General features: G+C 42.5%; 1 non-coding gene and 1 pseudogene across 1 annotated transcript; one reads left to right on the forward strand and one right to left on the reverse strand.

Annotated features, from left to right (window-relative positions):
• Nucleotides 1-20,267: 20,267 nt before the first annotated feature.
• On the reverse strand, nucleotides 20,268-20,431 carry LOC123462370. Its single transcript, XR_006638200.1, has one exon. It is a non-coding gene; the product is annotated as a U1 spliceosomal RNA (small nuclear RNA).
• A 4,063-nt stretch (nucleotides 20,432-24,494) lies between these two features.
• Nucleotides 24,495-25,219, forward strand: LOC123462104 (annotated as a pseudogene).
• Nucleotides 25,220-27,658: the final 2,439 nt, after the last annotated feature.

Genomic DNA, 27,658 nt, shown 5'->3' on the forward strand with positions numbered 1-27,658 from the left:
GCCTACAGCCAACATATTACTAAATGGGGAAAAACTGGAAGCTTTTCCACTAAAATCAGGAACAATACAAGGGTGTCCACTGCCCCACTTTTATTTAATATAGTTTTGGAAGTCTTAGCCATAGCAATAAGCCAAGAGACACACATAAAAGGGATACAAATTGGAAAGGAAGAGATCAAGTTATCATTATTTGCAGATGACATGATTCTATATATAAAGACCCTAAAGACTCTACTAGCAAACTGTTAGAGCTGATCAAAACCTACAGCAATGTAGCAGGATACAAAATAAATACACAGAAATCAGTAGCCATATATGCTAACAACAAACACACAGAGGATGAAATCAGAGAATCACTCCCATTCTCAATTGCATCAAAAAAAAAAAAATAATAAAGTACCTTGGAATAAACCTAACCAAGGAAGTAAAGAATCTCTACAATGAGAACTTTAAAACACTGAAGCGAGAAATTGCAGAAGACACTAGAAAGTGGAGAAACATCCCTTGTTCCTGGATTGGAAGAATCAATATTGTGAAAATGGCAATCTTACCTAAAGCAATCTACACATTTAATGCAATCCCTATCAAAATTACAAAGGCATTCTTCATGGAAATAGAAAAAACAATCCAAAAATTCATTTGGAATCACAAAAAACCTCAGATATGTAAAATAATACTGAGCAACAAAAATAAGGCTGGTGGTATCACTATACCCGATTTTAACCTATACTACAGAGCCATCGTAACAAAAACAGCATGGTACTGGCACAAAAACATACATGTGGATCAGTGGAACAGAATAGAGGACCCAGATGTAAGCCCAAGTAGCTATAGCCACCTGATATTCGATAAAAATGCCAAAAATACTCACTGGAGAAGAGACAGCCTCTTCAGCAAATGGTGTTTTGAAAACTGGATATATATCTGCAAAAGGATGAAAATAGATTCGTCTCTGTCACCATGCACAAGAATTAAGTCCAAATGGATTAAAGACCTTAACATCAGACCTGAAACTCTGAAACTGCTAGAGGAAAAAGTAAGGGAAACCCTTCAACATCTCAGCCTTGGCAAAGACTTTCTGAATACTACCCCAATTGCTCAGGCATTAAACCCACAGATTAATCACTGGGACCTCATGAAATTACAAAGATTTTGCACCGCAAAGGACACAGTGAAAAAAGCAAAGAGGCAACCTACAGAAAGGGAAAAAATCTTCGTCAGCTATATATCTGATAGAGGATTAATATCTAGGATATACAAAGATCTCAAAAAGTTAAATAATAAGGAATCAAACAAGCCAATCAAAAATGGGCTATGGAGGTAAATAGAGAGTTCTCAAAGGAAGAAATACGAATGGCATATAAGCATCTAAAAAAATGTTCTACATCACTAGTCATCAGGGAAATGCAGATTAAAACTACATTGAGATTCCATCTCACTCCTGTCAGATTGACCACCATCATGAAAACAAATGATCATAAATGTTGGCGGGGATGTGGAAAAAAAGGAACCCTTCTGCACTGCTGGTGGGAATGCAATCTGGTCCAGCCATTGTGGAAAACAGTGTGGAGGTTCCTAAATCAGCTAAAGATTGATCTACCATATGACCTAGCTATAGCACTCCTAGGCATATATCCAAAGGACTCATCTCATTTCCTTAGAAGTACGTGCTCAACCATGTTTATTGCTGCTCAATTTATAATAGCTGGGAAATGGAACCAGCCTAGTTGTCCCTCAACAGATGAGTGGATAATGAAGATGTGGCACATTTATACAATGGAGTTCTACTCAGCGGTAAAGAAAAATGAAGTTATGAAATTTGCAGAAAAATGGATGGACCTGGAAAGTATACTAAGCGAGGTAACCTAGGACCAGATGGTCTCCCTCATATGTGGATCCTAGCTACAGATGATTGGTCTTCTGCGTGAGAATGAAAATACTTAGTAGCAGAGGCCAGTAAGTTAAAAAGGAGACGTAAAGGGTAGAGAAAGGAAGGGAGGAGGATACTTAATAGGTTGATATTGTATATATGTAATTACAATGATTGTAATGGGGAGGTAATATGATGGAGAATGGAATTTCAAATGGGAAAGTGTATGGGGGGGCAGGAGGGAATTACCATGGGATATATTTTATAATCATGGAAAATGTTAATAAAAATTCTAAAAAAATGAAAAAAAATTTAAAGAATATTACCAATTTAGAGACAATATGATATTATTTTTCCAAAAATATGAAATTGGGCTGGAGAGGTGGCTCAGCTGCCAAAGGGACATGCTTTCAAAGCCTACTGGCTGGGGTTTTATACCCCAGTCCCCTCATGGAAGGCAGATGCACAACATGATGCATGAATCTGGAGTTTGTTTGCCACAGCAACAGGCTCTCTCACACCATTTACCCCACACACAAACGATCGATAAATCAACCAGGGCTGGAGAGATGGCTTAGAGGTTAAGCGCTTGTCTGTGAAGCCTAAGGACCCTGGTTCGAGGCTCGGTTCCCCAGGTTCCATGTTAGCCAGATGCACAAGGGGCCGCACGCGTCTGGAGTTCGTTTGCAGAGGCTGGAAGCCCTGGCGCGCCCATTCTCTTTCTCTCCCTCTATCTGTCTTTCTCTCTGTGTCTGTCGCTCTCAAATAAATAAATAAATAAGCCGGGTGTGGTGGCGCACGCCTTTAATCCCAGCACTCGGGAGGCAGAGGTAGGAGGATCACCGTAAGTTCAAGGCCACCCTGAGACTACAGAGTTAATTCCAGGTCAGCCTGGACCAGAGTGAGACCCTATCTCGAAAAACCAAAATAAATAAATAAATAAAAATAAAATAAAATAAATAAATAAATAAATAATTTGAAAAAAAAATAAATCAACCAATATATAAAATATTTGGGGCTGGAGAGATGGCTTAGCAGCTAAGCACTTCCCTGTGGAGCCTAAGGACTCCAGTTTGAGGCTCGATTCCCAAGTACCCACGTTAGCCAGATGCACACTGGGGGTGCATGCATCTGGAGTTCGTTTGCAGTGGCTGAAGGCTCTGGTGTGTCCGTTATCTCTTTCTCTATCTGCCTTTCTCTCTGTCTGTCGCTCTCAAATAAATAAATAAAAATAAAAATAAATAAAATATATGGGCTGGAGAAAATGCTTTGCAGTTAAGCACTTGCCTGTAAAGCCAAAGGACCCAGGTTTGATTTCCCAGTACACAGGTAAAGCCAGACGCACCAGGTGGCAGAAGCGTCTGGAGTTTGTTTGCAGTGGCTGGAGGCCCTGGCACACCTATTTCTCTCTCTTTGGTCCCAACACTTGAGAGGCAGAATTAGGAAGATCACAGTGAATTCAAGGCCACCTTGAGAATGCACAGTCAATTCCTGGTAAGCCTGGGCTAGAGTGAGACCCTACCTCAAGAAACCAAAAAAAGCAGAGTGTGGAGGCACACGCCTTTAATCTCAGCACTCTGGAGGCAGAGGTAGGAGGATCACTGTGAGTTCAAGGCCACCCTGAGACTACATAGTGAATTCCAGGTCAGCCTGGACTAGAGTGTAACATCATCTTGAAAAACCAAAAGCAAAAATCCTAAAGGTGTTCAGGGGAAACAACTGCTAGGGGAGGACTCTCTGATGGAGCTGCCCACAAATGGTGGTGCAATGTGCTCGAGACTCTCCATCGAGCTGCCTGCTAGTGACGTCATGTGCTCCAGAGACACAGCTCAACTTTTGTAATCTAAACTTTTGTAAGTGAATTTGATGATTTTCATAACTTTAGGGAAATACAAAAGCTTTGCATGACATGATGGCATATGCTTTTAATCGCAGAACTTGGGACTCTGAGGTAGGATCTTTGTGAAGTTGAGGCCACAAGGATTAACAGGAGTGTGGGAGTGGCTCGATCAAAGGACAGATGAGATGCCGCTACACATTTCCGTGGGGACACTAAAATGACATGAGCACACAGCCATTAAAACAAGTAGGTGCCCTGTTCTTCCTTTCTTTCTGTCTGTCTTTCTTCTTATTGACAACATCCATTATTGTAAACAATCCTATGGTGTTGGGAGCTGTAGCTGCTCTTTGACCATGTGAACTGCAGCTGGTCTTGGATCTCCAGGCACAGAGGCCTTATGGTACGGCCTTAGTGAACAGACTTCAGACACCGAGGCATTTGTGGAGCAGACTTTAGGCATGTAGGCATTGTTGAGAAAGTTTTGTTTTCTGTATATAAGCTTGTGCTTGCCTGAATAAATTTGAGACCTTGATCAGACTCTAGACTTGGTCTCGTTCTTTGTGTCTCTTGTCTCTCATCCAGGTTAATTTCCCCTCGGGCTCTTTTTAAACTCCCCGCTGGCCGAGTGGATGGCCATCCCCAACATTGGACCGCCACCTCACTGGTGAGTGAAGATCTGTCTGCAGATCACCACAGGAGTGCCCACCTGTAATATGGATCTGGAAAGGTAAGAAAAGTGACGCGATTATGGGATAAGCATTAAGTAAGCATAAATTGTTGAAGGGCTTAAAACTTCTCTCAAGACACAAGAAACACGGGTTAAGAAAAAAGATTGAGCAATGAGTAAAAAGGAGCTAATTGCCATAGTAAAAGATATTTTAAAAGCACAAGGAATTGAGATTGCTTCAAGTTCTTTAAGCAAATTTTTTTTATTTTATCAGGAGGATTTGTTCTTTTTATATGTGGGTGTGTTGCAGTCCAGTTCGCATTTCTGGTAGAAATCACCCAACCAAGATCAGCTTCTGGGAAAGAGTTTTCTTTTGGCTTACAGGCTCGAGGGGAAGCTCCACGATGGCAGGGCAAAACAATGGCATGAGCAGAGGGTGGACATCACCCCTGGCCAATATAAGGTGGACCACAGCAACAGGAGGGTGTGCCAAACACTGGCAAGGGGAAACTGGCTTTAATACTCATAAGCCCACTCCCAACAATACACTCCCTCCAGGAGGCATTAATTCCCAAATATCCATCAGATGGGGAGCTAGCATTCACAACACCTAAGTTTATGGGGGACACCTGAATCAAACCACCATTCGGACCCTGGTCCCCATAAACTGATAATCATACATGATATAAAATGCAATGCATTTATCTCATTTTAAAAGTCCCCATAGTTTTTTATCACTCCCAATGATGTTCATACATCCCCATAGCCCAAGATCTTTTAACTGAGCCATAATACCCCCCCAAAAAAATAATAATAATGGCACAGAATAAATATTCACACTGCAAAAGATGGCATTGGGCATAGCAAAGATACATTCAACCAATACAAGATTTAAAATAGCGAGGGCAAATATCAAACTGTAGCTTCAAGTCCAGCAACTCTAGCCAGTGACAAATCTCCAAGTCCAATAATTCTGACCAGCAACAAGTCTCTGGCATTCCAATTCCACCCCTCCAGCTAGGCTACTCACAGTCCTGGAAAATTTTATCAGGGACAGAAGCTCTCCTTGGCAGCCATCTCATGGTCCTGGCATCTCCATTGGGTCTCCACTGCAATACAGGGTTCATCCTCATGGCCCCATGGGGTCTCTATGCAGACAACTAGAAAACCAGCTTCACACTGCCCATGGACATTTCCAAAACACAAGACCGTGTTGCAAACTCAATGACCCTCTTTCCAGCATTTCTTATACTCCACAATACCAGGTAGGGTGCCAATTTGTTAATCCAGGGGGGAATAAAGCAGACTTTGAAGAACAGGACACCCCTTGAGCACTCAGGCCCCTTCAAAAGAGTCTACATTCTTCCTTTTACCCCAGCGCAGGTCAGCTAGCCCAGTCTCAAAGGTTGTAATCTTTCAGTTGCAGCTGAACAGGCAACAGTTCACCTAAAGGTTTTTCTTTCTGTGCCATATCCCTCTGCTCATACCAGTTCATGTCTATGCAAAGCAACCCTGCACAACTTCTCAGAACATGGGCACAAGAGCAAGATTCTCACACCAACTGCTAGCCCAATCCAAGCAAAGCTTTCTCACCCTCATAAGCCAAACCTCACAGTCCATAGTTCTTATTGCATTCAGGTCTTGCAGCTCAGACCAGAATAGTCCATCAAGCTGTAGTTACAGCACTGCAAGGCATCTCTTAGGCCAAGGTTTCAAATCCTCCCACAGTTCTCTTGAAAATCAGCTCCAAAAGGCCAAAGCCACACAGTCAGGTGTCTAGCAGCAACACCACACCTCGGTACCACTTTACTGTTGCAGTCCGGTTCGCATTGCTGGTAGAAATCACCCAACCAATATCACCTTCTGGGAAAAAGAGACTTATTTTGGCTTACAGGCTAAAGGGGAAGCTCCACGATGGCAGGGGGAAACAATGGCATGAGCAGAGTGTGGATATCACCCTCTGGACCACAGCAACAGGAGGGTGTGTCAAACACTGGCAAGGGGAAACTGGCATTAATACCCATAAGCCCGCCCCCAACAATACACTCCCTCCAGGAGGCATTAGTTCCCAAATATCCATCAGCTGGGGAGCTAGCATTCACAACACCTAAGTTTATGGGGGACACCTGAATCAAACTACCACAGGGTGTATGTGTCTATGTGTGCTCATTGTGCCTGCTAGTAGTCATGTTTGTGACTGTTAACTAAAGAGATGAGATGGATGCATGTGACATCCCTTTCTCTTCTAGAGAACCATTTCAAGGAAATCAAAGACCTAAGCACAGAAATTAAAAAGGAAAAGTTAAATGTATTTTGCAGGAGTGAATTTGCCATATTTGTTCTAGATCAACTTCACCGTATATAGAGGATTGATAAAAACAACACAGGGCTGGAGAGATGGCTTAGCAGTTAAGCACTTGCCTGTGAAGCCTAAAGACCCCGGATCAAGGCTCCATTCTCCGGGATCCATGTTAGCCAGATGCACAAGATACAAGGTTGTGCACACGTCTGGAGTTCGTTTGCAGTGGCTGGAAGCCCTGGTGTGCCCATTCTCTCTCTCTCTCTCTCTTTCTCTCTCTCTCCATATATATATATATGCCTCTTTCTGTCTCTGTCAGTCTCAAATAAATAAATAAAAGTGAACACAAAAATTTAAATAAATAAATAAAAACAACACAACTCCCTCTGAAGAGGTAACTTATAACTTGTCAGATATTTTTAAAACGACTGTAATGTCCTGCTACCTAGAAGGAGGAGGCAACTGATCTGAATTCTAAGCAAGCCTGCCTCAAGATAACAATACAATTTGCCTTAGTTACTCCTAATAAAATCATTTCCAAGTGTGTTATTGGTGTTAATGACATAAAATTGTATTAAGACTACTTTCTTTTTAGTAATAGGATTAGTCAATTTGCTGTAATTTTTTAATAGCCTTATAAGAATGATGGTTAATGATGGGGTGAGATTAATTAATTGAAGGAACTGAGAAGGAATTTTTCAATGCTGGGACATAGAGTGCTTGTTAAAAATGTCTTTTGAGGGCTGGAGAGATGGCTTAGCAGTTAAGTGCTTGCCTGTGAAGCCTAAGGAACCCGATTCGAGGCTCAGTTCCCCAGGTCCCACGTTAGCCAGATGCACAAAGGGGCACATGCGTCGGGAGTTCGTTGGGAGAGGCTGGAAGCCCTGGCATGCCCATTCTCTCTCTCTCCCCCTATCTGTCTTTCTCTCTGTGTCTATTGCTCTCAAATAAATAAATAAATAAATTTTTTTTTAATTTTTATTAACATTTTCCATGATTATAAAATATATCCCATGGTAATTCCCTCCCTCCCCACCCCCACACTTTCCCGTTTGAAATTCCATTCTCAATCATATTACCTCCCCATTACAATCATTGTAATTACATATATACAATATCAACCTATTAAGTATCCTCCTCCCTTCCTTTCTCCACCCTTTATGTCTCCTTTTCAACTTACTGGCCTCTGCTACTAAGTATTTTCATTCTCACACAGAAGCCCAGTCATCTGTAGCTAGGATCCCCATATGAGAGAGAACATGTGGCGCTTGGCTTTCTGGGCCTGGGTTACCTGACTTAGTATAATACTTTCCAGGTCCATCCATTTTTCTGCAAATTTCATAACTTCATTTTTCTTTACCGCTGAGTAGAACTCCATTGTATAAATGTACCACATCTTCATTATCCACTCATCTGTTGAGGGACATCTAGGCTGGTTCCATTTCCCAGCTATTATAAATTGAGCAGCAATAAACATGGTTGAGCATGTACTTCTAAGGAAATGAGATGAATCCTTTGGATATATGCCTAGGAGTGCTATAGCTGGGTCATATGGTAGATCAATCTCTAGCTGCTTTAGGAACCTCCACACTGTTTTCCACAATGGCTGGACCAGATTGCATTCCCACCAGCAGTGCAGAAGGGTTCCTTTTTTTCCACATCCCCGCCAACATTTATGATCATTTGTTTTCATGATGGTGGCCAATCTGACAGGAGTGAGATGGAATCTCAATGTAGTTTTAATCTGCATTTCCCTGATGACTAGTGATGTAGAACATTTTTTTAGGTGCTTATATGCCATTCGTATTTCTTCCTTTGAGAACTCTCTATTTAGCTCCTTAGCCCATTTTTTGATTGGCCTGTTTGATTCCTTATTAGTTAACTTTTTGAGTTCTTTGTATATCCTAGATATTAATCCTTTATCAGATATATAGCTGGCGAAGATTTTTTCCCATTCTGTAGGTTGCCTCTTTGCTTTTTTCACTGTGTCCTTTGCGGTGCAAAATCTTTGTAATTTCATTAGGTCCCAGTGGTTAATCTGTGGTTTTATTGCCTGAGCAATTGGGGTTGTATTTAGAAAGTCTTTGCCAAGACCAATATGTTGGAGGGTTTCCCCTACTTTTTCCTCTAGCAGTTTCAAAGTTTCCGGTCTGATGTTAAGGTCTTTAATCCATTTGGACTTAATTCTTGTGCATGGCGAGAGAGAAGAATCTATTTTCATCCTTCTGCAGATATTTATCCAGTTTTCAAAACACCATTTGCTGAAGAGGCTGTCTCTTCTCCAATGAGTATTTTTGGCATTTTTATCGAATATCAGGTGGCTATAGCTACTTGGGCTTACATCTGGGTCCTCTATTCTGTTCCACTGATCTACATGTCTGTTTTTGTGACAGTACCATGCTGTTTTTGTTACTATGGCTCTGTAGTATAGGTTAAAATCAGGTATGGTGATACCACCAGCCTCTTTTTTGTTGCTCAGTATTATTTTAGATATTCGAGGTTTTTTATGATTCCAAATGAATTTTTGGATTGTTTTTTCTATTTCCATGAAGAAAGCCTTTGGAATTTTGATAGGGATTGCATTAAATGTGTAGATTGCTTTAGGTAAGATTGCCATTTTCACGATATTGATTCTTCCAAGCCAGGAACAAGGGATGTTTCTCCAATTTCTAGTGTCTTCTGCAATTTCTCGCTTGAGTGTCTTAAAGTTCTCATTGTATAGATTCTTTACTTCCTTAGTTAGGTTTATTCCAAGGTATTTTATTTTTTTTGATGCAATTGTGAATGGGAGTGATTCTCTGATTTCATCCTCTGTGTGTTTGTTGTTAGCATATATGAAGGCTACTGATTTCTGTGTATTTATTTTGTATCCTGCTACATTGCTGTAGGTTTTGATTAGCTCTAACAGCTTGCTAGTAGAGTCTTTAGGGTCCTTTATGTATAGAATCATGTCATCTGCAAATAATGATAGCTTGATTTCTTCCTTTCCAATTTGTATCCCTTTTATGTGTGTCTCTTGCCTTATTGCTATGGCTAAGACTTCCAAAACTATATTAAATAGAAGTGGAGACAGTGGACACCCTTGTCTTGTTCCTGATTTTAGTGGAAAAGCTTCCAGTTTTTCCCCATTTAGTAATATGTTGGCTGTAGGCTTGTCATAAATAGCCTTTATTATATTGAGATATGTTCCTTCTATTCCCAGTCTCTGTAGGACTTTTATCATGAAGGGATGTTGGATTTTGTCAAATGCTTTCTCTGCATCTAATGAGATGATCATGTGATTTTTGTCCTTCAACCCATTTATGTAATGTATTACATTTATAGATTTGCGTATGTTGAACCATCCCTGCATCTCTGGGATAAAGCCTACTTGGTCAGGGTGAATGATCTTTTTGATAAACTCTTGTATTCGGTTTGCCAATATTTTGTTGAGAATTTTTGCATCTATGTTCATGAGGGAGATTGGTCTGTAATTTTCTTTTTTTGTTCTATCTTTGCCTGGTTTTGGTATCAGGGTGATGCTGGCCTCATAGAAGGAGTTTGGTAGGATTCCTTCTTTTTCTATTTCCTGGAAAAGCTTAAGAAGCAATGGTGTTAGCTCTTCCTTAAAAGTCTGGTAAAATTCAGCAGTGAATCCATCCGGGCCTGGGCTTTTTTTAGTTGGGAGATTATTGATAACTGTTCGGATCTCCATGGTTGTTATAGGTCTATTGAAGTGATTAATCTCATTTTGATTTAATTTAGGTAGGTCATATAGATCAAGGAAATCATCCATTTCTTTCAGATTTTCATACTTTGTGGAATATATGCTTTTATAGTATGTCCCTATAATTTTTTGAATTTCTCTGGAATCTGTTGTGATGTTACCTTGTTCATCTCTGATTTTATTAATTTGTGTCTCTTCTCTCTTTCTTTTGGTCAGATTTGCTAAGGGTTTATCAATCTTGTTTATCCTTTCAAAGAACCAACTCTTTGTTTCATTAATTCTTTGGATTGTTCTTTTTGTTTCTATTTCATTAATTTCTGCCCTAATCTTTATTATTTCTTCCCGTCTACTACTTTTTGGTTTGCCTTGTTCTTCTTTTTCCAAGGCTTTAAGGCGAAGCATTAGGTCGTTTACTTGCGACCTTTCTAATTTCTTAATATAGGCACTTAAGGCTATAAATTTACCTCTTAGAACTGCCTTCATTGTGTCCCAGAGATTTTGGTATGTTGTGTTCTCATTATCATTTGACTCTATAAATTTTTTGATTTCCTTTTTGATTTCTTCATTGACCCACTCATCATTTAGTAGTGTATTGTTTAGCTTCCATGATTTTGTGTATGCTCTATAGCCTTTCTTGCTACTGATTTGTAGTTTAATTCCATTGTGGTCAGATAGAATGCAAGGAATTATTTCAATTTTCCTGAATTTGTTAAGATTTGCTTTGTGTCCTAATATATGGTCTATTTTAGAGAATGTTCCATGTGCTGCTGAAAAGAATGTATATTCTGCAGCCTTTGGATGAAATGTCCTGTATATCTGTTAGGTCCATATCTTCTATGACCTCATTTAGTCCAGATGCCTCTCTGTTTATTCTTTCCCTGGATGACCTGTCAATTGATGAGAGTGGGGTGTTAAAGTCACCCACCACCACCGTGTTTGGTGTTATCTGTGACCTTAGTTCTAATAGTGTTTGTTTGACGAATTTGGGAGCCCCCATGTTAGGTGCATATATGTTTAGGATTGTAATGTCCTCCTGTTGGAGTGTGCCCTTAATCAATATAAAGTGACCTTCCTTATCTTTTTTGACTAACTTCGGACTAAAGTCCACCCTGTCTGATATTAGGATAGCAACCCCTGCTTGTTTTCTAGGCCCATTTGCTTGAAACACCGTCTTCCAACCTTTCACCCTAAGATAATGTCTATCCTTTGTAGAAAGGTGAGTTTCTTGAAGACAACAAATTGTAGGATCCTGCTTTTTAACCCAGTCTGCAAATCTATGTCTTTTCGTTGGGGCATTGAGACCGTTGATATTAAGAGATATTATTGAAAGGTGTGTATTTATGTTTGCCATTTTTGTGTGTGTGTGTGTGTGTTACTGGTTCTACCTGTGCTCTCTTCTGTTAACTGGTATTTGAGTATGGCTGGTTTTTTCTAGGTTCCTTATATGTGTGCTTTTCCTTTTGTTCAGCATGGAGGATTCTATCAAGTATTTTCTGTAGAGCTGGTTTTGTCTTCAGATATTCCTTTAACCTGCTTTTGTCATGGAATGTCTTTATTTCTCCATCTATTTGGATGGATAACTTTGCAGGATAAAGTAACCTTGGTTGACAGTTGTTATCTTTCAGAACTTGGAATATATCACTCCAGGCCCTTCTGGCTTTAAAAGTTTGTGTTGAATAATCTGCTGTAATCCTGATGGGCTTGCTTTTGTAGGTAACTTGATTTTTCTCTCTAACTGCTTTCAATATTTTTTCTTTGGTTTGTGTGTTTGGAAGTTTGAGTATAATGTGGCGAGGAGAGTTTCTTTCTGGGTTTTGTCTGGCTGGGGTTCTAAAGGCTTCCTGTATCTGTATTGGCACCTCTTTCCCAATTTGGGGAAAATTTTCCTCTATGATTTTGTTGAAGATGCCTACTATGCCTCTGGAGTGGAATTCTTCTCCTTCTACTATGCCCTGAATTCTTATATTGGATCTTTTCATAGTGTCCCGAATATCTTGAAATTCCCACTCATACTTTTCTATAAGTTTGTCTTTCTCTTTGTTGGACTGCATTAGGTCTGCCACCTGATCTTCTAGCTTAGATATTCTGTCCTCTCCCTCATCCATCCTACTGGTGAGATTTTCTACAGAGTTTTTTATTTCATTAACTGTGTTCTTCATTGCTAGTAATTCTGACTGGTTTTTCTTTATTATTTCTATTTCTCTATTTATGTCTTGTATTGCCTTCTTTATTTCATTAAATTGGTGTCCTGCCTCTTCTTTGATTCCTTTGATTTCCTCTTTGATTTCCTCTTTGATTTCTTCTTTGATTGTTTTCATGTGTTCTTTGACCTCTTTGAACATATTTATAATTATTCTTTTGAACTCTTTCTCAGGCATTTCCTCTAACTCTTTCTCACTGGAGGACATTTCTGATGCATTAATACTTTTAGGTGGATTTATATCGTCTTGCTTTTTAGTGTTTCTTGTGTTATAATGTATATATTTTTGCATCTTGGATTAAGTTAAAGCTTGGATTTTCTAGCTAGCTGTGTATTCTTAGCTGTATCAATTGATTTGGTGTAAAATATTTTCAGGGTAGGACCTTAAGGTATTAGGTGTGGCTCTTAAGACTCTCAAAGTATCTACAAAGATGTTCTTAGGGGTTGAGTTTCCCTGCTATAGGAGTATTCAAGCAGGCTGAGTGGAATAATATACTGGTAGATTCTAAAATTTAGCTAAACACTGTACCCATTCCATCAAAAACAGCCCCGAGTATGTATGCAAGAGTAGTTATTATAATGACCAGATCCTCTATCAACAAAGAGGTTTAGATTTCTGGTCTGTTGAGGTATCCAAGTCAGCTTGTGACCAGGTGAGACCCTTCCCTGGTGCAATCCCAGTTACCTTGGGTGATTGTGGTCTCAGTCAAGTTGCTGCCTGGGTCGTCGGGCTGCTGTTCTGATTTCTGGAGCTGGGCACTTGCTTTTCCTACGGGGCAAACTGAGCCGCTGCCGCCACCTCTGCAGCTGTTGTAGGTGCCACCGCCGGAGCCCCCACCACTGCTGAAGCTGCCGTTGTCGTGTCCACCGCTGCTGCTCACCCCGAAGCCGCTGCTCTCCTGGGTCCGCTGCTGCTGGGGCCACTGGTACCGGTGCTGGAGCCGCTGAAGTTGCTGCCAAATTCTGCTCCTGCTTGGGTCCCGCCGTCAGCCCAAGTTGGCGTGGCCGGGTCCCGGGCTGCTGCTGTGTTCGCTGGAGCTGGGTTCAGGCGGCAGGGGAGGGGAGGAAGCCGCGGCTGTTCTGGTTGTATCGTGTGCTTTTACCTCGCGGTCTGCTCCTCCCTCCGTTGCTCGCTGCCACTCTCCCCTCACGTTTCCCGAGTTGCGGAGAGCGCGGTGTGAGGGGAAAATCCCGCACCTGGCTTGTCCTGCGGCTCGAGCCGAGAGTCCGGCGGTTTTCTGCCGCTCCGCGGTTGCGGCGGGTAGCTGAGCCGCCCCGGAGCCGCTGTTCCCGCCTGTGCAGGCTCTGGATGCTCTATAACTCTTCCACTTCTCCGCTGCCGCCTCAACTTCCTATACACCTCACTTTTTAGTAAAAGTGTGTATTTTGCTGAGTTTTTTTTTGGTCTTCCCCCCCCAGGCTGTTTTGGCGTGGTACCTACGCCGCCATCTTAACGGGAAGTCATAAATAAATTTTTTAAAAATGCCTTTTGAGTGGTACTTAGATCAGACGGTTTATGTAAATAAAGGTGTGCAGATGTAAAAAGAAAAAAAAAAGAAATTTTCAGGCTAAAATATATTGGGATAGCTTGCTTAATCTTAATCAAATTTAAGTCATGAGTAAAACACAAAATTGTTTTATGTCAATAAAAATTTCTGTGATACATGAAATAAATAGCTATCAAGTTTAAGATAAAATCATTGGTTGTCAAACAATGTTTTTTCTTTCAAAAAGATTTATCAAGGGTTATATTAATATTTAGCTAGCTGATTTGGCTCAGAAAAGACCAGAGTCTACTCTATTGTATGTAAAGTAACTGTCTCAATTTTAGCATCTTAACTCCAGTGCTTATAACAAAATCAACCCTTAAGACATATTCCCTACTTTAGGGTACAGCCTCATGCTCAAACAATGGTCCTCATCTAAAAAAAAAAAAAAAAATTCAAGCTCCATGGTTCTGTTTCCAATATTCTCTGGTAATTTGTACCCACACAGGTATCTGAACTAATCAAAGATATTTTCACACAGGTGCTAAAACTTTATACTGTCTTACTTGTCCTTTTCTGATAGTTTCTCGGTCAAATTAGTTAAGTGTATAAATCAACTGGTACTGTTTTCAAGACTGGTAACGGGTTCTGCCTATATTTATAAATGTTAGATATTTTAAATGTGAGATGTGCCTACTTTCTATACCTCAGATATGTGGCTTATGCTGCCACAGTACAACAAAAATTTTAAAGATAGGACAGAATGATTTTAGAAGCCCTTATGCCATTCTTTAACTATGTCTATTTCAGTAATTAAATGTGCTGTATATGTACATACATCCAGGCTGGTGTAACTTCCTTTCTAAGTGTGTTAATCACCTATGTAGAAGCCAAAGCCAATTGGAATCGTCAGAGTAAAAAGTGTCAATATTTTGGCCTGTGATCACATGTCATGAGGCCACTGGAGATGATGGGACACTTCTACACTGGCCCCCTGGTAAGTCACCTGTCTTCCTGAGCAGGGAGGATATGGAGACCCAAACAAAACTGGTGTACAATGTGAAACAGGAGAGTCACAATTGAGGAGCAGTCAGTCCTCCTGACTTCCCAAAGAAGGGAAAACTACTTGGCCAGCATGGCCCTGACTCATCCTAACAGTCAAAAGACACCAATAAGCTATGGGGCTACTCCTGTGTCCCTAAAGTCTGTTTGGAGAGCCATTAATGACCTCCAAAATTAACCCATAATTAACTTTTGGCTATCTGCATGGCCTTAAACACTCAGAAAGAAATGTATAACCAAAGATAAAAAATACCTTAGATATATGAATGGCCTACTAAGTAACACAAGAGCTTTTCAAGAGGGGAAACAAACAAACATTAAGACATCTTTTCCCCATAGTTCTAATTCTATAATAAAGAAAAACAACTATAGATGTTCAAAGGGTTATTTTCAAATCTAAAATATATAAATAAGTTCTGAGACCAAATATATATATATATTTGTATAGCCTTTAATAGCACCCAATAACTCTTTATTATCAAGATTAAATGTTGTGTATATGTTTCTGATAATGCTCCTAACATCTCATCTGTTTTACAAGCCATGTTAAATACTACTGTGCCATTTAATGAACGGTTCTCAAAGAAAATCTCAGCCAGCTCATCCTCAGCTGGTCCTGAGATGATCCAAGCCTGTCTACCTGGATTCCCTTGACCTCCAAAAAGACCAGTTTGCTGTGTGCTCACTTCTCATTAACTCCTTACTTTTATACTTTCTTTCCATTGTTCTCTTTCAAGACTATCTGCCTACACTCTGGGGTCCATTAAAGTAGTTCCCTTCTCTGAGAGAGACTCTCTAACTGCAACAAGTCCTCACTTTGTGTCCCATTCAGCAGGAAATAGTAAATGATCTAACTGATGTCTTTGACCCAGTCCCCTAAAGCAGTTAGAGTGTCTTCTCATGAGAGGGAGAAATACAGGGGGAATAGACTGTCTACACCTTGTGTTCCTGTGGTCATACAGTTTGCTTAAAATAAATTTGTTTAAAGTTCCTCAAATAAAATTACAGAGCTTGATTGGAATGCCATACAGATTACCAATGGATCTGCATCACCTCTAAAACTTACAATGCTAGTTATGAAAATTGGGTAAAGGTCAAAATGCACTTGGAAGAAATTTGTCACCATGATAACATTTCGTTAGATTTGGTTAGTTTACATTCAGAAATTCTAGCTATACAGAACAGTCATGTTGATTTTAATGCCACCAAGGCTTCTAATGATTTACTTGCTGGAATTAAGTCTGTGTTGCCTGGTTGGAACTCTTTTAGTTCATAGATAGGCAGCTTTGCAGCTGTGGGAGTTTGCTTTCTGCTTCTCTTATGCCTATTGCCTATTTTCCTCAAATGTCTAATGAAGTCTATTGTGAATGTTCGCACAGAGGTCAGAGGTATGCAATATAGAGCACGCCGGCGCACGCCTTTAATCCCAGCACTCGGGAGGCAGAGGTAGGAGGATCACTGAGCGTTCGAGGCCACCCTGAGACTACATAGTGAATTCCAGGTCAGCCTGAGCCAAAATGAGACCCTACCTCGAAAAACCAAAAAAAAAAAAAAAAAAAAAAAAAATATATATATATATATATATATATATATATATATATATATATATAGAGAGAGAGAGAGAGAGAGAGAGAGACAGAGAGAGAGAGAGAGAGAGAGAGAGAGAGAGAGAGAGAGAGAGAGTACGTCCTTGGCTCCCTCAGACTTCATCCTATTTCTCCCTGAATTTTGTCTGGCTGGTAGCCAGAAATGGGTAAGATGGGGGGAGGAGGTATCCAACCTCAGGGCACATATTGAAGGATAATATGTTTGTCCAATGAAGGGTAAGGATGTTTTTCTGCCTCTGACAACCTAAGACAGGCACAGTCGCTTCTTTTAATAAATAAAGAAGGGGGAGATGTCGGGAGCTGTAGCTGTTCTTTGACCGTGTGAACTGTAGCTGGTCTTGGATATCCTGGCACAGACGCCTTATCGTACGGCCTTGGTGAACAGACTTCAGATACAGAGGCATTTGTGGAGTAGACTTTAGGCACATAGGCATTGTTGAGAAAGTTTTGTTTCCTGTATATAAGCTTGTGCTTGCCTGAATAAATTTGAGACTTGGATCAGACTGTAGACTTGGTCTCCTTCTTTGTGTCTCTTGTCTCTCATCCAGGTTAATTTCCCCTCGGGTCCTTGTTTAACTCCCTGCTGGCTGGGGCACTATGGTAAGCCCCTCCCTCCCCCCACTTTCCCCCTTCAAACTCCACTCTCCATCATATCCCTTCCCCCTCTCAGTCTCTTTTATTTTGATGTCATATATCTTTTCTTCCTGTTATGATTGATAGTCTTGTGCAAGTAGTGTCAGGCACTGTGAGGTCATGGATATCTAGGCCATTTTGTGTCTGGAGGAGCACGCTGTAAGGAGTCCTGCCCTTCCTTTGGCTCTTACATTCTTTCCGACACCTCTTCCACAATGGACCCTGAACCATGGAAGGTGTGATTGAGATATTTCAGTGCTGAGCACTCCCCTGTCACTTCTCTGCATCATGGTGTCTCCTGAGTCATCCCAAGGTCACTGCCATCTAAACTCAAGTGCATAATTTGTGGTAGTGGAGGATTGCGTTTTCACCCTGCCCTGGTCTGCTAATGAACAGACGTATTTAGCTACTGGTAGTTGTGTTATCTTAGGGATCTATTTCCTTGTTTCCTTCCTGTTGAGTTACATTTTGTTCCCTTTTCGGTCCAGCCTTAGCAGGAGTGGGAAGATTTTCTAACAAGATCCACGTTGAGACCAACAGCTCTGCAGGAATTCAGCTGTGTCGGTTTACCTCTGGGGAGGCTTTCCTTAGTCGGAGATTCAATCATAGTTTCAGGTGGACGTGGTGCGCACCCCTTTAATCCCAAATTCTGGGAATAAAGGCATGTTCAACCATGCCAGGCCTTAGTTTTATTTTATTTATTTTTGACTTTTCGAGGGAAGGTCTCACTGTAGCCAAGGCTGACCTGCAATTCACAATGTAGTCTCAGGGTGGCCTTGAACTCACCGCGATCCTTCTACCCCTGCCTCCCAAGTGCTGGGATTGAAGGTGTGCACCACCACACCCGGCCCACAGTCACTTCATTTCAGGACTTTACCGTGTTTTGAGTCTCCCCACTAATTGTTGCCAACTACAAAAAGAAACTGACCAGAGCTGGAAGCAGCACTAATATTTGATATATAATAAAAAATGAATATTTAGAAAGCAGTTTGGGGCTGAAGAGATGGCTTAGCAGTTAAAGTGCTTACCTGCAAAGCCTAAGGACCCAGGTTCAATTCCCATGCACAAGGCGGTTTATGTGTCTGGAGTTTGCTTACAGTAGCTAAGAGGCCCTGGCATGCCCATTAATTCTTTGTCTCTGTCAATCTCTCTGAAATGAATGAATAAATAAATAAAACATTAGAGAAAGCAGTTTGATAGGCATACCGTATCCATTCAGCCAAACATCAATTATAGCTTCTTTTCTAGAGTCTATGGCCTCCCAGCCACACAAAGGCTTTTTTTTTTTTTTTTTTTTTTTTGTCTTGAGGTAGGATCTCACTCCAGCCCAGGCTGGTCTGGAACTCACTCTGTAGCCCAGGGTGGTCCTGAACTCACTCTACGCCTTGTTAGATCTGAGTTGATCAGAACCAACTAGGGTGACATGAATGAGACATGAAACCACACAGCAAATGGCTACAGACTGCTTTATTGGGGTCAAGCAGTGAAGAGATTGCAAGGCCCTTTCAGGCTTGAGACTGCAGTGGTGAATTTGCCCCTCAGCAGACTTTTATGCAAAATGAGGGACAAGGCCAGGTATGGTGGTGCATGCCTTTAATCCCAGTAGTTGGGAGGCAGAGGTAGGAGGATTGCCATAAATTCAAAAACATCCTTAGCCTACATAGTGAATTCCAGGACAGCCTGGGCTAGAGTGAGACCTTATCTCGAAATAACAAAACAAACAATAAAAAAAAAATAATAATAAGGGACAAGAAGAGTGCACCAACGAAAAGATTAAACAAACAAAGTAATGCTTGAAGCCTGGTGGGGTAGCACAGGCCTTTAGTCTGTGTCATCACTCTGGAGGCAGAGGTGCTTTCGAGTTCAGCCTGAGAATACATACTGAATTTCAGGTCAGCCTAGGGTAGAGTGAGACCCTACATCAGGAAAAAAAAAAAAAAAAGAGGTCTGAAGAAATGGCTCAGGTATTAAAGGCCAATGTCTGCCTGGGTTCAATTTTCCACTGCTCACTTAAAAGCCTGATACAGAAAGTGGCTTTGTCATGCCCGTTCTCTCTTTATCTGTGTTTGGTTATGTATACATAGGTTATAAATTGAGATCTTAATAAAATAAAATAAAAATAGGCGACTTACTACCCAGACCACAGCACAACTGTTAAAAGTGTTCATTAGTACACAAGGGTAACTGATGAACACGGGGAACGCAGAGAATAAAACGGAGAAATTCCTGCAACCCACTAACCCTAACCCTTTGTGTTACTACATAATCGTCCTAACCTAAAATAGACTTTGTCTTCAAACAGCTAAACCAGGAAAGAGCGCAAACCTGACCTTAAATTCACTGTTTTGTTTTTGTCAAGGTGGGAACTCACTCTAACCCAGGCTGACCTGAAGCTCATTATGTCATCTCAGGGGTCCTCCAACTCAAGGTGACTCGTCGCTGCCTCAGTAGTGTTGGGACTAAAGCGTGCACCACTTCAACATTTTTATATATATATATATATATACACACACACATATATACAAACATACATACCTATTTATTTATTTGAGAGAGAATGGGCGTGCTAGGGCCTGTAGACAATGCAAACTCCAAAGGAATGCACTACCTTGGCCATCTGGTTTACATGGGTCGTGGGGAACTGCACCTGGGTCCTTAAGTTTTAGGGGCCTTAACTGATCTCTCCAACACATAACAATTTAAAATAAAACAATGCGCTGGATTGATGACCTATAGAGGTTCAGCATGAGTTCTTTTGCACTAGGTAGGAGCCATACTTTTCAGTTTTTCCCAAGTAACAATAACAACAACGGCCATCACAAGGCGTAGCACACCTGCTTTTCTCCAGCCTCAACTGAGCGCAGTTCATGGTACCTAAGACCAACCTGCCTATGCACATGATCTGAGCAGAAACCAGTACCCCAATGGGATAAATTATACAGCCCAGTTTCCTGTATCCAGGGAAATCGCAAGGGTCAGCATAACCTGAATGCAACGCATAAGCCTCACATTGGGAAGACGATCTTCGAGGTCATGAAATCTCCCCTGCCTAGTAAGCGCGACTTGCTCTTCCCGCACGCACGCTCACCACGCCACCCGCGGCCCTCCAAATTCACGGTCCACCGGTCAGGTCGTCCGCACGCCACTTCTCAACGCACACTCCCGAGCTCTGGTCTCACTCCACACCCGCCAAAGCCCTCGTTCCGCCTCATCTCGTCCAGGCAGGACGCGGAGGCCCGCGACCACGGAGACCTGCATCCTCTGCGCTCTTCCTAATCTGCATACACCACGCCCCTCCAAGAAAACCCGCCCACCCGACAAGGATCTGGCCAGCGTCTGTGGACCCACAGACAAGGATCTGATTTGTGTTCAGCAAAAAAAATAATAAATAAAATAAAAAATGCAGGGCGTGGTGGCCCCACAACGATGACCCTTCCGATTAGCCAAGTATCTCATGCTGTTCTTAGGACTTTCTCTTTCCTTTTGAGCAGTAGAGTCTCACTGTCACCCAGGCTGATCTGGAATTCAATCTGTCATCTCAGGCTGGCCTCGAACTCATGGTGACCTCCTACCTCTGCCTCCTCCGATTCCTTAGCTCCTTACCATGGCTTCCTACTAGGTAAAACCATGCTGTACCAGCTGTACCCCAAGACATTTGCCATTTTGTTTGAATACAGAATTTCTTTTGTCTCCATATGCAATCAACATGCAGTTATACTTTCTTCCGAGGTAGGATCTCACTCTAGCCCTGGCTGACCTGGAGTTCACCATGTAGTCTAAGGCTGGCCTTGAACTCACAGCGATCCTCCTATCTCTTGCCTGGGATTAAAGCGCCACCACGCATGCTAGGGGCTCTTGCCAGTGCAGATGAACTTGACACGTATGCACAGCTTGGTGCATCTGGCTTGGGTACTGGAGAATTGAACTGGGGACAACTTTGCAAGCAAGTGCCTTTAAGAACAAAGCCATCTCTCCAGGTTTGCTTTAAAATTGGTGTTTATCATTCCACACTACCTATGGGGAAGTGAGTGGAAAACTTTGGAATGTTGGTCCTCTCTGAGATAGACAGGGTCTCTTGTTAAAAGCTATGAAGGCCAGACTAGCTGGCCCACAAGCTTTGAGGTTCTGACTCTACCTCCCATTGTTGTAGGTACAGTGGGATTTGAATGTATGAGCCACTGCGTCAGGCTTTACGGGAGTGCCGGGGACCTGAACTCCCCGAGCAAGCTTGGGGTGTGCCTTTCACCACTGAGCCATCTCTCCAAGCCCAGAGCTTTTTTTTTTAGGTAGGATCTCACTCTAGCCCAGGCTGACCTGGAATTTACTATGTAGTCTCACCATGGCCTTGAACTCAGTGATCCTACTTCTACCTCCCAAGTAGTGGGATTAAAGGCATGTGCCACCATGCCTGGATTAGAGCAGCTATTTCTATCAGGGACTATTCAACAGCAGTGAGCTAGAGGCAGACTGTGCTTGACAGAGCAGCACATTATCTGCAGTCTTTGTTAGGGTTAAGGCCACGTGTAGTGAGTGCACTTAGTAATGTATACATCAGGCCAGGTGTGGCGACACACGCCTTTAATCCCAGCACTTGGGAGGCAGAGGTAGGAACATTGCTATGAGTTTGAGGCCACCCTGAGACAACATAGTAAATTCTAGGTCGGCCTGGGCTAGAGTGAGACCCTACCTTAGGGGAAAAAAAAAAAGTATACATGAAGCACTTGCCAGTCTCTGATGTGCTGCCTCCAAAAGTTTCTCATGAAATTTATGATACGTTCCACCTCCTTCCCCAGAAGACGGCATCTTGTAACACGACAGTGGAGAAATCCAGCTTTTGGCTCTGGACTTGCTGTTTCTTAGCACTTACACAGACCTTCACATTTCCAAAGCACAGTACCAACATTTATTAATCCTCACAACACCCCACAACGAACTCCAAAGGCGTGCACCCCCTTGTGCATCTGGCTAACGTGGGACCTGGGGAACCGAGCCTTGAACCGGGGTCCTTAGGCTTCACAGGCAAGCACTTAACCGCTAAGCCATCTCTCCAGCCCTGATGTGTCTCCATTTAAAACTGCAAGGCAGTTCTGCAGCAACTGAAGGTTACCCTAAAGAAGAAAAGACACTTTATGAATTTATCTTAAACACTTGAGTTTTGCCTCAAATATATAGCATTACGTGGATCTAAAAGCACAGGCCTATAACCCCAGCTACTTGGGAGGCTGAGGCAGGAGATCACAAAGATAGAGGTCTGCTAGGCTACAGAGCAAGTACAAGGCCAACCTGGGAAGCTCAGTGAGACCCTGTTTAAAAATAAAAAGCAAAATCTTAAAATTAAAATAATAGTTTAAATTTGTAGTTTAGTCAATATTTTTTTGACTTTCTTTCTTTTTCTTTTTCTTTTGACTTTTGGTTTTTCAAGGTAGGGTCTCACTCTAGCCCAGGCTGGCCCGGGATTCACTATGTTTCTCAGGTGGGCCTTGAACTTACAGTGATCCTCCTACCTCTGCCTCCTAAGTGCTTGGATTAAAAGCATGCGCCACAGGGCTGGAGAGATGGTTTAGCATTTAAGGCATTTGCCTGCAAAGCCAGAGAATCCTGATTCGACTCTCCAGGACCCATGTAAGCCAGATGCACATGGGGCCACATACATCTTGAATTTGATTACAGTGGTTGGAGGCCCTGGTGTGCCCATTCTCTCTCTCTCTCTTTTTCTCTCTCTCTCTCGCGTGCACACTGCCTGTGTTTATATTTGTTAGTGTGTATGTATGAGGCAGAGAGACACACACACTCTGTAGCCCAGGCTGGCCTCAATCTCAGGCAGTCGTCTTGCCTTAGCTTCCTATTCTAGGCATGGGCCACTCACTTCACACCATCATTAGTCAGTGCCAAAGTGTTTCTTTTCCTAGCTCTTGGCCAAAGCCCTTTCAAATGATCATCTGCTTTACCTTTCTTGAACAATTTATGTGAATTCTAAATCTCCAGGTCATGGGCTGGAGAGATGGCTTCACAATTAAGGTGCTTGCCTGCAAAGCCTAAGGACCCAGGTTTGATTCTCCAGGTCCCACGTAAGCCAGATGCACAAGGGGGCACACGCGTCTGGAGTTCGTTTGCAGAGGCTGGAAGCCCTGGCGCGCCCATTCTCTCTCTCTCTCCCTCTATCTGTCTTTCTCTCTGTGTCTGTCACTCTCAAATAAATAAATAAAATAAATAAATAAATAAAAATTAAAAAAAAAAAACAAAATCAATAAAAACAGCAAAATCCCACTAGGGCTGGAGCGATGGCTCAGGTTCAAGGCACTTGCCTGCAAAGGATAATGACCGGGGTTTGATTCCCCAGTACCAATGTAAAGCCACATACACAAAGTGGTGCATGTATCTGGAGTTCATTTGCAGTGGCTTGAGGTCCTGGAGTGCCCATTCTCCCCTCTCTCTCCTTGGAAATAACTGAAATGAATACAATTTTTTTTTTAAAACAAAGTTTAAAAGGACTGGAGAGATGGCTTAGCAGTTAAGACACTCCAGGTCCCACACAGCCAGATGCACAGTGATGCAAGCATGCAGCGTCACACATGCACACAAGGTGGCACACGCATCTGGTCTTCACAACTGCTAAAAGGTGAAAGAGAGGCCCTGGTGTTCCCATTCTCCCTCTCTCAAAAATAAAAACAAAAAAAAAAAACTGGGTGTGGTTACACACACCTTTAATCCCCGCACTAGAGAGGCACAGGTGGCAGGCTTGCCTTGAGTTCAAAGCCACCCTGGATGTACATAGTGAATTTCAGGTCAGCCTGAACTAGAATGAAACCCTAACTCAAAAAAAACCAATACAGCAATGACCACCCAGCTGTGGGTGAGTTTTTCCCTCAGCTGGGCCCAGGCCCAGCAGGGAGGCCCCTTACTGTCCACATGGGCTCCTTAATTCCCTGCAGCTCCCCACAAGGCAGGAGCTCCTAAAACTTTCATTTTTCTTTCCACACTTTTTCCCCCCAGGCCCTCCACACACGGGCTCTTTAGCCGTGTGGGTGTCTTTCCTTGGCTCTGTTCTTCCCTCAATGAATACAGGAACTAACAAAAGCGGCCAGGGAGTCCGGCCGATCCATGGGCAGCAGCGCTGGCCACGATGAAGGATTAGGGTGAGGAGCAGCGCAACGAGCTCGAGGCTCTGGAGGCCATCTACCCTGACTCGTTCACAGTATTATCAGAACATCCACCCAGCTTCACCATGACAGTGACATCTGAAGCTGGAGAAAATGAAGAAACTGTCCAGACTACCCTTAAGTTTACCTACAGTGAGACATATCCAGATGAAGCTCCCCTTTATGAAATATTCTGCCAGGAAAATCTAGAAGATAATGATGTCTCAGACATGTGGAAGTTGTTGGCATTGCAGTCTGAGGAGAATCTTGGCATGGTGATGATCTTCACCCTAGTGACAGCTGTGCACGAAAAATTAAATGAAATTGTAGACCAGATAAAAACTAGAAGAGAAGAAGAAAAGAAACAGAAAGAAAAAGAAGCGGAAGAAGCAGAAAAGAAATTATTCCATGGTACTCCTGTTACAATTGAAAATTTCTTAAATTGAAGGCCTAGTTTGATGCAGAACTCCTAGAAATTAAAAAGAAACGGATGAAAGAAGAGGAATAAGCAGGCAAAAATAAATTAAGTGGAACACAGCTGTTTGAAACAGATCATAATCTTGACACATGTGACATGCAGTTCTTGGAGGATGCTGGACACAATGTGGAAGTGGACGAGTCCTTGTTCCAGGAGACGGACGACTTGGAGCTGGAGGACGATGAGGACCCAGGCGACCCTGCTGCCGACCCAACGAGCGACTCTGACTGAGTGGCCCGATTCCAGAGAGGCTTCACCACCGTAGCATCTGTGGTGGTGCTGAAAGGTTTTTGATTTTCCTTTCTTTCTTTCTAAGAAAAAAAAAAATTTCAGGAGAATATTCTTCTGATAGTTTTCATTGTTGAACTTAATAAACTGACTTTAACGTTTCAAATATAAAAAAAATACCAGCCAGTGTGGTGGCACACGCCTTTAATCCCAGCACTGGGGAGGCAGAGATAGGAGGAGCACTGTGAGTTCGACCCACCCTGAGACTACATAGTTAATTCCAGGTCAACCTAGGCGAGAGTGACAGCCTACCTCAAAAAAAAAAAAAAAAAAAAAAAAGTAAAGAAAATTTAAAAAAACCAAAAGAAATACTGCCACCCACCAGTAAAACAACAACAACAGAAAAGTTTGGCCAAATGTGGTGGCACATGCCTTTACTTCCAGAGGAGAGGTAGAGGTAGGTTATGTTTACAGCCAGCCGGGGACTACACAGTGAGTTCCAGGTTAGCCTGGGCTAGAGAGAGACCCTATCTCAAAACAAAAACAGGGCTGGAGAGATGGCTTAGCAGTTAAGGTGTTTGCTGGTGAAGCCAAAGGACCCAGGTTCGATTCCCTCGTACCCACATAAAGCCAGATGCACAAAGTGGTGCATGCAGTTCATTTGCAGCATTTAGAAGCCCTCTTGCACCCATTCTCTATCTGCCTTTATCTCTCAAATAAATAAATAAATAAATAAAACAAAAATCAAAAACAGAGCTGGCCAAAAAAAAAAAAAAAAAAAAAACAAGCCAGGTGTGGCCATACAAGTCTTTAATCCCTGCCCAGCCCTGAGAGGCAGAGCCTTGAGTTCAAGGCCACCCTGAAGCTACATAGTGAATTCCAGGTCAGTCTGGATGAGAATGAAACCCTATCTTGAAAAACCAAAAAATAAAAGATAAAGCAAATAAACAGACTGGGTTGCAGAGATGGCTTAGTAGGTAAGGGAATTGCCTGCAAACCTTTGTTCAACTCTCCAGGTCCCACAGAAGCCAGATGCACAAGATAAGACAATTTCAAGGTCACCTGCAGAAATGAGACTTTTGCACAGGTAATAAGGGTCACATTGAGGTGACTGTGATGATCTGAGACAAAGTCACATGTACCCCAGGCTGTCCTCTACCTCACTATGTAGGGTGCCCTGAACTCCTTACCTTACATCTCCAAGTGATGGGAAGACAGGCGCATGCCACCACGTCCAGTTTTCGCAGTGCTGGAGATGGAGCCCAGGATTTCGCACACTGGGCAGACACACTTCCACCGGGGCTTCATGTCCAACCCACTTGTTCTGTCATAATTACAGCTGAAAGTGGCATTGGTGCTGGGAAAGGAGGCACATGTTCTAACCCCAGAATTGAGGAGTCAGCTGTAGGATTGCTGTGAGTTTGAGGCCAGCCTGGGCTAGAGACACTACCTTGAAAAAACAAGCAAGGTTTGGAGAGGTGGCTTAATCCTATGCACCCATGTTCCAGTCTGCGGTTCCGATGTCAGCCAGGCACAGAAGGTGACGAAGCACACGTGGTTGCACATGCACACAAGATGGCACACACGTGGAGTTCAATGACACAGGAGGCCTGACAAGCCAATTCGCCCTCTCTCACATTAGAAAAGGTGAGTCTGGGGGATAGAGAAATGGGTTAGCGGTTAAGGCACTTGCCTGCAAAGCCAAAGAAAGTGAGGTTCAATACCCCAGGATCCACATAAAGCCTTATGTACACGGTGGCACATGCATCTGGAGTTCCTTTGCAGTGGCTGGCGTGCCCACTCTCTTGCTGTCTATCTGCCTCTCTCTCACTCTCTCAAATAAAGAAAAATAATTTCAAAAAGTGGCCAGTCTCTTGGTGTGGTGGTTGATTCAGGTGTCCCCCATAAGTTTAGGTATTCTAAATGCTAGTCTCCCCAGCTGATGACAATTGGAAATTAAAGCCTACTGGAGGCAGTGTGTTATAGGGGGCGGGCTTATGGGTGTTATAGCCAGTTTCCCCTTGCCAGTGTTTGGCACACTCTCCTGCTGCTATTGTCCCCCATTAGTTGGCCAGGGAATGATGTCCACCTTCTGCTCATGTCATCGTTTTCCACTGGCATTGTTGAGCTGGCCCTCGAGCATGTAATACAAAATTAATCTCTTTTTCCCAGAAGCTTCTCTTGGTTGGGTGATTTCTACCAGCAATGAGAAACTGACTGCAAAAGTAAAGTGGAATCAAGGAATGGGATTGCTTCCAGCACCTGACCGTGTGGTTTTGGCGTTTTGGAGCAGATTTTCAAGAGGAATGTAGAAGGACTTGAAACCTTGACCTAAGAGATAGTTTGCGGTGCTGTAAGTACAGTTTGGTGGACTATTCTTGTCAGAGTTGAAAGACCTCAATGCAGTAAGAACTATGCACTGTCAGGTTTAGCTTATGAGGG

Source organism: Jaculus jaculus, chromosome 7 (assembly GCF_020740685.1).
Source record: "Jaculus jaculus isolate mJacJac1 chromosome 7, mJacJac1.mat.Y.cur, whole genome shotgun sequence".
Taxonomy (NCBI): Eukaryota; Metazoa; Chordata; class Mammalia; order Rodentia; family Dipodidae; genus Jaculus; species Jaculus jaculus.